Source organism: Triticum urartu, chromosome 4 (genome assembly GCF_003073215.2).
Source record: "Triticum urartu cultivar G1812 chromosome 4, Tu2.1, whole genome shotgun sequence".
NCBI lineage: Eukaryota > Viridiplantae > Streptophyta > Magnoliopsida > Poales > Poaceae > Triticum > Triticum urartu.
The window spans coordinates 348,093,959-348,106,830 of NC_053025.1; positions in this window are offsets into that span (position 1 = coordinate 348,093,959).

Below are 12,872 nucleotides of genomic sequence, written 5' to 3' on the forward strand. Positions count from 1 at the left end.
GGTACAGTGATGCGAGGTTATCCCTCGCATTACATGACAAGGCGCATTTAATGCGTCTTGCTTAGGTGTCCTTGCTTTATCGGGGACGGGGGAGAGATCTGTCTCGTCCATCGCCGCTCCTTCTTGTGTCGACACGCGCCCTGGCCAGCGACGCCTGCGATGCCATGTAGGTAGTCAGGCAGCTGAGGTGGCACAGTGGTGGGTCTTCACGAAGATCTGCATGCTGCCACGCAGGTGCCGACCCAGCTGGTTGGGTCGGTAGCTGCATGCGAACGGCGGTGGAGGTTTAGTCGGCGTGGGCCTGGTGGTGGTCCTGCGGATGTCCTTGGCAAGGGCCTTGCCGGGGCCCCGGCAAGGGTTTTGCCGAGGCGCCTGCTGTCATCCCCGGCAAGGTACTTGCCAGGGGCCTTGTGGTTTTCCTCAGTTGGGATCCCGCCAAGGGTCGTCATCTTCTATAGTGTGTATCTGATCTTGAATGTCTTCACAAAGATCTGCATGCCACCACGGGGCTGTTTCCCGAATCCTTGCCCCATGGGGGCAGTGGACTCAAGGGTGATTTGCTCTGTAGGTGTGGGGCGAGTTGCCGCGGCAAGGGTCTTGCCGGGGTTGCTAAAACTGTCTCCCAGCAAGGATCTTGCTGGGGGAGTCCGTTTCGTCCCCTTTGCTCTTCGTGGTCTTGGCCTTGGCGTCGTTCTAGTTCTCTTGAGCTTCGGTCTTACCCTGGCTCACCTCCCTTGCCTTGCTTGGTGTGGTGGTGCCCGTGGCTCAGACTGCCCGTGCACAGTTATAGGGGTACAAAAAGTGTACCCCTCTTTTTGTACACCGACACGGGGCAGGGGGGCTGGACTCTCACTCAGGAAGCAACCTCCCCGCTCCCCCAATATGGCCTCCCTACGCCTTCTACAGCTCGGGGAATCAGGGCCAACCCTCTGTGCCAACCCACGACGCTTGTTTTTCTGCCATAGCGCCCGTCCCCGTGCTCTCCGCATCCACCACCTACCCTACCCAATGCATGGAGTACACGTGGCGGCTGCACCTGGAGCGGGAGGCAAGTGGGGTTGCAGTTTTTGCCCCGTGATCGTGGGGCATGGGTGATCTACGGGCCACGATCTGGATTTTCCCATAACGCTCAGCACGACGCGCTGGAAAACCGGAAACTAGCCCGGGCTCAAGTTAATGAAGAAGCAAAGAAGATCTCAAGTGGCCAGCCACTTCTATGCCCCTGCCTGTGCACTGGTTAGGGCCTACCCCGACGACGCCTGGCAGCATGTTCGGGCCAGGCCCGGGGGCTCTTGTCAGTGCAACAAACCCTGGGTCCGTTGCCCAGACTATGCACAGGCGCAAGAACAAGATTTCAGTACCAAGATCAGATCAGAGCACGAGAACTCAGTTCTTTGAAGGATCAAAGTGCAGATCAAGAAGACCAAGACTAGCCAAAGAGGCAAGATACAACTATGAGAAGAACCTCCCTTGTCGGGCTGCCGAGCCTGGCGAGGATGGGATTACCCCCGGAAGCGAGCCCCCAAATCATCCTGGCAGCCGTGCCGAGGCTTATGGAGGCAAACTGCTCCACCGCTCCACCTCACGAGCAACACAAGTCATCGATCAGTGCGATGTCAAGCCGCAAAGTGACTAAGTGGTTGTTGTTTGCCACATGTCAACCACTTCCTACGAAAATACCTCCAAGCGACACCTGTCCTAATATGTGTCAAGCAAGCAGGTGCGAAGCTGGCAAAACAGCCCGCAGGGCCCGCCGGGCGAGCTGTGATGTGACATTGAGCGGCACATTTAATGTGCTCTGTCAGCTTGCAGAGTTTGGTATGATAGCACTATTTGCTATCTAATCAGTATGTAAAGACTGATTTGCCACTATGGTGACCCCTTTATCTATAAAGGGAGGCCCATGGAAACCGTAGAAAAGATTCGGACCCCCTCACACTCATATGCGCGTAGCTCCTCTCGCCCCAAGGCAACCTTGCCGGACAAGAGCGTCGCGCTTCTCCACCATTTTCCACCATCAATCCACCAAAGCAGGGGTAGGTTTTTATGCCTCCGGTGGCCCAAACCTGGGTAAAACTGCCCACGTGATCTATGTCGTGCTGCGTTACGCTCCTTCGATCATTGTGCAACGTGCCCATCCCCCGCCGAACTAAAAGGGCCTCTTGGTCCCATAGGTGGCCGTGGTTTCCCACGACATGTTGTTTTTTGTGCAAAAATAAAAGTTCTCCTGATGCAACAAAACTTTTTGACGATTTTTTTGGAACAAAAGAGGCACTAGAAACTTCGTGGGTGGACCAGAAGGTGAAGGAGGTGAACACAAGACACCTGGGAGCGACAGGAGGCCCAGGCGAGCCAGGTGGGTTGTGCTAACCTCGAGGCCCATCTTGGCGTGATTCCAACACTGAAAAATCCTATAAATAGAGAAACCATCAGAAATAACCCTAGATTAGAAGTTTCGCTGCCGCAAGCCTCTATAGCCATGAAAAACCAATCTAGACCCCGTTTCAACAGCCTTCCAGAGGGGGAAATTATCACCAATGGCCATCTTCATCATCCCGGCGGCCACCATGGTGAGGAGGGAGTAATCCACCCTCGGGCTTGATGGTTTGTACCAGTAGCTATGTGTTTAATCTCCCTCTCTCGTGTTCTTGAGATGGCACGATCTTGATGTATTGCGGGCTTTGTTAATATAGTTGGATCATATGGTGTTTTCCCCTCTCTATCTTGTTGTGATGAATTGATTTTTCCCTTTGACATTTCGTTCTTATCGGATTGAATACTTTTATGGATTTGAGAACACTTGATGTATGTCTTGCTATGAATACCCATGGTGACAATGGGGTATCATAATGATTCACTTGATATGTGTTTTGGCACTCAAGTCACGGATTCCCGAGGTGACATTGGGGTAATCTACGCATAGGGGTTGATGCACGTTCTTGTCTTTGTTTCTTCAGTAGAAATCTTGGGGCACTCTTTGAGGTTCTTTATGTTGGATTGAGTATTATGAATCTGAAATTGTTTGATGCATATTGTATAATCAACTCACGTATACTCACGATGACATTGAAGTATCTAGGTGACACTAGAGTTGGTTGATGTGTATCATATGGTGTTTTTTAAGTATGAACTCTTGGATAGATCGATTGGAAAGAATAGCTTGGTGTTATTTTAGTATGAACTCTAGGATAGATTGATCGGAAAGAATAACTTTGAGCTGGTTTCGTACCCTACAAACAATTTCTTCTTATGTTCTCCGCTAGATAAGAACTTTGGTGTGATTCTCCATCACACATTGAGGGATGGTTATATGATCCAATTATATTCACATTGTTGAGAGATTGCACTAGCGAAAGTACGGACCCTAGGCTTCATTTTCAAGCATTGCAATACCGTATGTGCTCCGTTTTATTAATTGCTACCTTGCTATTTCTTATTGTTCCTATTACAAAAATCAATATGTACTATCATTACTGTGCTTTTATTACCATCTCTTTGCCAAACTAGTGCACCTATACAAATTACCATTGTATTTGGTGTGTTGGGCACATAAGAGACTTTTTGTTATTTGGTTGCAGTGTTGTTTGAGAGAGAGCATCTTCAACCTACGCCTCCCATGGATTGTAAACCTTAGGTTATCCACTTTAGGGAAAATTGCTACTGTCCTACAAAACTCTGTGCTTGGAGGCCCAACACGAGTGTACAAGAATAAAGTTGCATAGTAGACATCAGCGCGCTAGGTGGGGTAGGCGCGCCCTGGTATCTTGTGGGCACCTGGGTTGCCTTCCTGGTTGTTTCTTATTTTTCCTATTTTTTCAAATATTCCAAAACTGACAGAAAATATTTTTGCGGATTTTTTGGACTCTGTTTACTTATTGTATCACGTACCTCTTCCTTTTCAAGGTTCTGGAGTGTTCTAGCAGGTTTCTTTTATGTGTTCCTCTAGTGTCATGGTTTGGATAGTGTTAGTTTCAACATTAATAGGTGTACCTGAAATATAGTGCATAATTGTTTGTCCATTGAGCACCTTCGGGTTGGTACCTTCGGCATTATGAATCTAGATAGCTCTAGAGCGATAAACTTCTGTGATGATATATGGTCCTTCCCATTTGGAAAGAAGTTTTCCTGCAAAAATCTAAAACAAGAGTTGAACAATAGAAAATATTCACCAACTTTGAATTCCCGCTTTTGGATTCTTTTGTCATGCCATCTTTTAACTTCTTCTTTACATATTTTGGCATTTTCATAAGCTTGTGTTCTCCATTCATCTAGTGAGCTAATATCAAACAACCTCTTTTCACCAGCAAGTTTGAAATCATAATTGAGTTCTTTAATTGCCCAATATGATTTATGTTCTAACTCAAGAGGCAAATGACATGCTTTTCCATAAACATTTTCTATGGAGACATGCCCATGGGATTCTTATAAGTTGTTCTATTAGCCCAAAGTGCATCATCAAGTTACTTAGGCCAATTCTTTCGGGACCTGTTGACAGTTTTTCGTAATATTAATTTTATTTCTTTATTGCTAAGTTCAACTTGACCACCAGATTGAGGATGATAGGGTGATGCAATTCTATGGTTGACATCATATTTAGCAAGCAATTTACGGAAAGCACCATGAATAAAGTGTGAACCACCATCACTCATTAAATATCTAGGGACTTCAAACCTTAGCATTTTAATGGAGGTGTTATGATCAACACTACTAGTTGGAATAGCTTCTACCCACTTAGTGACATAATCAACAGCAACCAAAATATGTGTATAACCATTAGAGGAAGGAAAAGGTCCCATACAATCAAAGCCCCAAACATCAAATGGTTCAATAACAAGTGAATAATTCATAGGCATTTCCTGATGCTTACCAATATTACCAATTCTTTGACATTCGTCAGAAGATAAGGAAAACTTATGGGCATCTTTGAAAAGAGTAGGCCAATAAAAACAGATTGTAATAGTTCTATCTCCCGCATGATGTCCCCCGTAGCTTCGAAGTGACATTTTCATAGGATTTGTTCCTGTTCATGCTTAGGTATACAACATCTAATAATACCATCTACTCCTTCTTTATAAATATGTGGGCCATCCCAAAAGTAATGTCTTAAGTCATAGAAGAATTTTTTTTCTATTCTTGGTATGTGAAACTAGGTGGTATAAATTTAGCAACTATGTAATTATCATAGTCAACAAACTAAGGAGTATTATGAGAAGCATTTATGAAAACTAGTTGTTCATCAGGGAAGCTATCATCAACACGTAGTGGGTCATCAAGAATATTTTCTAACCTAGACAAATTATCCGCTACGGGGTTCTCACGTCCCTTCCTATCAGTAATATGCAAGTCAAATTCTTGTAACAAGAGAACCGACTAATGAGTCTAGGTATAGCATCTTACATTTCCATAAGATATTTTATAGCAGCTTGATCAGTGTGCACAATTTCTTTGGAATCAACAATGTAAGATATGAATTTGTGACAAGCAAACCCAACTGCTAAAAATTCTTTCTTAGTAGTAGCATAATTTCTTTGGGCACTGTCTAGAGTTTTACTAGCATAATGGATAACATTTAATTTCTTATCAACTCTTAGTCCTAGGACAACACCAAGAGCATATCACTAGCACCACACATAATTTCAAAAGGCAAGTTCCAATCAGGTGGTTGAACAATAGGTGCAGAAGTTAAGGCTTTCTTAAGTGCTTCAAAGGCTTCTACACAATCATCATCAAAAACAAATGGAACATCCTTTTGTAAAAGATTAGTAAGAGGCCTAGAAATTTTAGAGAAGTCTTTAATGAACCTCCTATAGAAACTAACATGACCGAGGAAACTACGAATACCTTTAATATTTTTAGGACATGGCATTTTCTCAATTGCATCAACTTTAGCTTTATCCACCTTAATACCTCGTTCATAAATTTTATGCCCCAAGGCGATGCTTTCATTAACCATAAAGTGGCACTTCTCCCAATTCAAGACAAGGTTAGTTTGTCCACATCTTTGCAAAACTCGAGCAAGGTTGCTTAAGCAATCATTAAAAGAAGTTTCATAAATGGATAAATCATCCATGAAAACCTCAACAATCTTTTCACAAAAATCAAAGAATATAGCAGTCATATATCTTTGAAAGGTAGCAGGTGCATTACATAAACCAAAAGGCATACGTCTATAAGTATAAGTTCCATAAGTACAAGTAAAAGTGGTTTTCTCTCGATGAGATTGTGAAATAGGTATTTGAGAGAAACCGGAATATCCATCAAGAAAACAAAAGTGTGTGTGCTTAGACAATCTTTCTAACATTTGATCAATGAAAGTTAGAGGGTAATGATCTTTTCTAGTAGCTTTATTTTTTTTCTAAAATCAATTACCATTCTATAGCCAGACACTATTCTTTGTGGAATAAGTTCATTTTTATCATTGGGAACAACAGTGATACCTCCTTTCTTAGGGACACAATGAATAGGACTTACCCATCTACTATCAGCTATGGGATAGATTATACCTGCTTCCAGAAGCTTTAGTATTTCAGTTCTTACCATTTCCTGCATCTTAGGATTCCACCGTCGTTAGTGGTCAACAACGGGTTTAGCATCAGGCTCCATATTAATCTTGTGGTGACAGAGAGTGGGACTAATGCCCTTAACATCATCAAGAGTATACACTGGTGCGCGTCGGTCATAAACAAACGGTTTTTAACCCCTTTCTGCGACGGCATTTGGAACCATCGCCAAGTGAGTGTGTGCGATAGGGTGTCCTTTGCACACAACCCAGAAATCGTCAGGGATAGGCCCTCCTGGGACCCAGGCTGGGGTCATGTGCGATCGGGCGAGGCATCGAAACCCAATCATTTCCGTAGGTATGTACATCCCACACAGTAATCCAAGAAAATCATTTCCGTAGGTATGTACATCTCACACGGTGAATCCCAGTAAAACATTTCTGTAGGTATGTATATCACACGCAGTCAATCCAAGGAATATGTTTCTGTTCTTATGTACATCCCACACAGTCAATCTAGGAAAAATGTTTCCGTTCGTATGTATAGCCCACACAGTTTTATGTGTAGGCTCATGTGTGAAAGGTGTAACTATCACACACGGTTTTCCATGGTTAACTGTTTGTTTTTATCAACTATATCACATAGGATTTCATGAAGAAAACTGTGTGGCATTGGGCTATCCATCGCAAGCGCTTTTTCTGCTAGAACTGTTTGCAAAGGTCCATGACACATTTAGCAGGTTTATTAGTTTACAATTAGAAACTCTAGTATTACGCAAATTCACATTTCATATCGAACAGCTATTTGCCAATTTCATATCAGGCACATAAATATATTATAACATCAGAGTATGGTAGCTACATGAAAATAGCACAGTACAACATATAGCCAATTCAACTTCATAGGAACAATATATTCATTTTCCTAATCGAGATCATCCAGGCTCGTCTTATCCACCTCTGCTTTCAGTTCAGTAAGAACCCATTTTGCATGGGCCAACTAGGAGAGTGCCTCCTCCTTCGCCAAAACCATCTTAGAGAAGTTTGATTTTAAAAAATCTGAGCTCATTCTCCACCTTCAACTTTTTATCCCGCATCTTTAAATATGCTTCAGCGTTGACAACACTTTCTCTAAGTCTATGTGTGTTCTCTTCCTCATGCATACTCTAGAGCTTCGCTAGGCATATCTTCAAAGACTGTTGCCACTCTTGATTAACCCACTCCAAGTAACAACACTTCCGTTCATCCTATAATATTTAAAACTAGATTAGTAACAATTGTAGGGGAAATGGGTTTATAGCAACATAAAAAATTACCAATGCTTATTTTGAAAAACTGAAGAAACATGTTAATTATGACATATCTTCTCAAAAAGATCAATGTGCAAATGAAATAATTGGTACTGAGACAACAACCAAATTCTGGAACATCAGAAGCTACAATTAACTACAATGACGCTACAAGTTCTTACTCATGTAATAAATTGAACATTTTATGAGGAAGGTAAATATAAGTGCAACAGCATAGCGACAGTGTTTCGATGACAGCAAATTGATACTAATAGGTGTGTACATGCAAAAATTTAGTAACATAGAACTAATAGCACTAAGGTCGTCCACTATGTATGCCAAAACTGGGGTAAAGACAATTGTTGCTACATCTCGCACAGGTGCCCTGCACTGGCGAGCCGATGCAGCGGAAAAAATTAGGGACCCGGACTCCGGAGCACGTAGTTGCTCCAATGCCCAGTTCCTTCGTGCCATAAAGATTTTGTATTTTACTACTTGGCTGCTCGGATGTGCGGACCAAAGTTGGCTGCACAAACTGCTGAAGCGGTGCCAAATAATTTTCTTATGGCACCGCTGATGAGATGGCAACAATTTAAGATACTAGGTACAAACTGTGACACTGTCTTAGGATGCGTTTGGTTGAAGGTGTGGTATGAATGGTTGGGACCGTGACAGTGTCTGAATCACATCTAATAAATGATTTGTAACAACGAAAGAGGGTCTAACCTTCTCTGCACATGCCAGATACTTCCTCCCACTGTCCACGGAATCAAACGCAACTAGCTTCAAGCATGGAGATTGATAGTCCCAACGAGAAGATAGATCTTCAGCCACCCCGCTCCATTCGTTGCCACTGATGGTCTTAGGGAGCTACAAGAGGAAGAAGTGACTCAAATCGACCGCGGGGTAAAAATCCTTCATTCCAAGTCATAGCCCAAGGGAGAGAAGAGATGCATACCCGGGTGGTGAAGGAGTAGTCACCGGAGGAGGAAGCAGCTATAGCTTAGCAACGAAGGAAGGAAGGAGGAAACAGGGGAAATGTGACTTGTGGTCGGGGAGAAAAGGGGGTGGGGAAGGGGGTAGATATTTTGGCGGTAGGCCAAAATTTTGGAAATGTGGAGGGAAACTTTGCGCGCAGTGCCGCCGGACCATTCACTTTGAACGATTGTGTGCATCGCAAACGATTCTTCTGCTTTATGCGCATGGGATGAGTTTGATAGTTCAAATTTTGGTGGAAATTTTCCCGGGTACGTTGATACGTCTCCGTCGTATCTACTTTTCCAAACACGTTTGCCCTTGTTTTGGACTCTAACTTGCATGATTTGAATGGAACTAACCCGGACTGACGTTGTTTTCAGCAGAATTGCCATGGTGTTATTTATGTGCAGAAACAAAAGTTCTCGGAATGACTTGAAAATACACGGAGATTATTTTTGGAAATAATAAAAAAATACTAGAACCCTGGGCGTGCCCCCTGCCTCGTGGGCCCGCTGGAGCTCCACCGACGTCCATCTTGACTCCATATATTCGTGTTCGGGGAGAAAAACATAGAGAAGAAGGATTCATCGTGTTTTATGATACGGAGCCGCCGCCAAGCCCTAAACTCTCTCCGGAGGGCTTATCTGGTGTCCGTTTAGGGCTCCGGAGAGGGGAATCCGTCGCCAGCGTCATCATCAACCTTCCTCCATCACCAATTTCATGATGCTCACCGCTGTGCGTGAGTAATTCCATCTTAGGCTTGCTGGACGGTGATGGGTTGGATGAGATTTATCATGTAATCGAGTTAGTTTTGTTAGGATTTGATCCCTAGTATCCACTATGTTCTGAGATTGATGTTGCTATGACTTTGCTATGCTTAATGCTTGTCACTAGGGCCCGAGTGCCATGATTTCAGATCTGAACCTATTATATTTTCATGAATATATGAGAGTTCTTGATCCTATCTTGCAAGTCTATAGTCACGTACTATGTGTTATGATCCGGCAACCCCGAAGTGACAATAATTGGGACCACTCTCAGTGATGACCGTAGTTTGAGGAGTTCATGTATTCATTATGTGTTAATGATTTGGTCCGGTACTCTATTAAAAGGAGGCCTTAATATCCCTTAGTTTCCACTAGGACCCCGCTGCCACGGGAGGGTAGGACAAAAGATGTCATGCAAGTTCTTCTCCATAAGCACGTATGACTATATTCGGAATACATGCCTACATTACATTGATTAATTGGAGCTAGTTCTGTGTCACCCTAGGTTATGTCTGTTACATGATGAACCACATCCGGCATAATTCTCTATCACCGATCCAATGCCTACGAGCTTTCCATATATTGTTCTTCACTTATTTACTTTTCCGTTGCTATTGTTATCATCACTACAAAACAACAAAAATATTACTTTTTCTATTGTTACCTTTTGCTACCGTTACCACTACTATAATATTACTTTGCTACTAAACACTTTGCTGCAGATATTATGTTTCCAGGTGTGGTTGAATTGACAACTCAGCTGCTAATACTTGAGAATATTCTTTGGATCCCCTTGTGTCGAATCAATAAATTTGGGTTGAATACTCTACCCTTGAAAACTATTGCAATCCCCTATACTTGTGGGTTATCAAGACTATTTTCTGGCGCCATTGCCGGGGAGCATAGCTCTATTCGTTGAGTCACTTGGGATTTATATCTGCTTATCATTATGAAGAACTTGAGAGATCCAAAACCAAGATTTATCCCTCAACTATGAGGGGGGGTTACGAACTGCCATCTAGCTCTGCACTTGATTCACCTTCTGTTTTGAGTAAGCTTGCGACACCTAAACTTGCTTCTGCTATTAATTCTGATATGTCCCATATTATTGATGATGCCAGTTCTGCTATGCATGATACTTATGATGAAACTACTTCTATTCTTGACACTACTGTGCCACTTGGTATATTTCTTGACGAACAACTTGCTAGGGCCAGAGAGAAAGAAATTATTGAAACTGATAATATTGATGAGAGTGATGGTGAAGGCTCTCCTAATAAATATGAATTAACTCTTGTGCCTGAGGGCTATGTTATGGATGAAGAAACTAAAAGAGAATTTCTTGCTTTCAATGATAGAAGTGATCTTAAGAAATTATTAGCTAAGCTTAAACAAAAAACTCTGGATGCTAGAATGAAATATGATCCTGCTTATGCTACTTCACCTATCTTTGTTACTAATAAGGATTATGAATTCTCTATAGATCCTGATATAATTACTTTGGTTGAATCTGATCCTTTTTATGGCTATGAATCCGAAACTGTTGTGGCACATCTTACTAAATTAAATGATATAGCCACCTTGTTCACTAATGATGAGAGAACTTGCTACTTTTATATCCTTAAAATATTTCCGTTCTCATTAAAGGGTGATGCTAAGATATGGTTTAATTCTCTTGATCCTGGTTGTGTGTGTAGTCCCCAGGATATGATTTATTACTTCTCTGCTAAATATTTCCCTGCTCATAAGAAACAAGCTGCCTTAAGGGTTATATATAATTTTGTGCAAATTGAAGAAGAGAGTCTCCCACAAGCTTGGGGGAGGCTTCTCCAATTACTGAATGCTTTGCCTGATCATCCTCTTAAGAAAAATGAAATACTTGATATCTTTTATAATGGACTAACCGATGCTTCCAGAGATTACCTGGATAGTTGTGTTGTTTCTGTTTTCAGCGAAAGAACACCGGATGAAGCTGAAATTCTATTGAATAATATGTTGACAAGTGAAAATAATTGGACACTTCCTGAGCCAACTCCTGAGCCTATTCCTAAACCAACTCCGAAGAAAAGAGGTGTTCTATTTCTCAGTCCTGAAGATATGCAAGAGGCAAAGAAATCCATGAAAGAAAAGGGTATTAAAGTTGAAGATGTTAAGAATTTACCTCCTATTGAATAAATACATGGTCTTAATTTACCGCCTGTTGAAGAAATATATGGTTTTAATCCATCACCTATTAAAGAAACACATGGTCTTGACAACCCGACAGAGGTAGTAAAGGTAAATTCTCTTTGTAGATATGATGAAGCTGAAATCCCTCCTACTAAGTTTGCTAGCCAATGTTTGGATGAGTTTGATAACCTTATGGTTAAGCAAGAAGACTTCAATGCTTATTTTGGTAGACAATTGAAACAAAATGCTTACATGATTGAACAATTGGGTGATTATATGTCTAGAGTTAAAGGTGAACTTAAACTCATTAGTAAACATGCTTCTATGGTTACCACTCAAGTAGAACAAGTACTTAAAGCTCAAAATGATTTGCTCAATGAATTGAATAGTAAGAATAATGACTATGCTATTAGAGTGGCTACTAGAAATGGTAGAATGACTCAGGAACCTTTGTATCCTGAAGGCCATCCTAAGAGAATTGAGCAAGATTCTTAGAGAAATAATATAGATGCACCTAGTCCTTCTAAAAGGAAGAAAAAGAAAAATGATTGGACTGTGCATGCTTCTAGTGAACCTATTGCTGAACCACCTGAGAATCCCAATAATATTTCTATTTATGATGCTGAAACACAATCTGGTAATGAACATGAAACTAGTGATAATGTTAATGATAGTGTTCATGTTGATGCTCAACCTAGCAATGATAATGATGTAGAGATTGAACCTGCTGTTGATCTTGATAACCCACAATCAAAGAATCAACGTTATGATAAAAGAGACTTTGTTGCTAGGAATCACGGTAAAGAAAGAGAACCATGGGTTCAGAAACCCATGCCTTTTCTTCCTAAGCCATCCAAGAAAAGGGATGATGAGGATTTTGAGCGCTTTGCTGAAATGATTAGACCTATCTTTTTGCGTATGCGTTTGACTGATATGCTTAAAATGAATCCTTATGCTAAGTATATGAAAGAAATTGTCACTAATAAAAGATAGATATCGGAAGCTGAGATTTCCACCATGCTTGCTAATTATACTTTTAAGGGTGGAATACCTAAGAAGTTTGGAGATCCAGGAGTACCCACTATATCATGCTCCATTAAAAGAAACTATGTTAAAACTGCTTTATGTGATCTTGGGGCCAGTGTTAGTGTTATGCCTCTCTCTTTATAT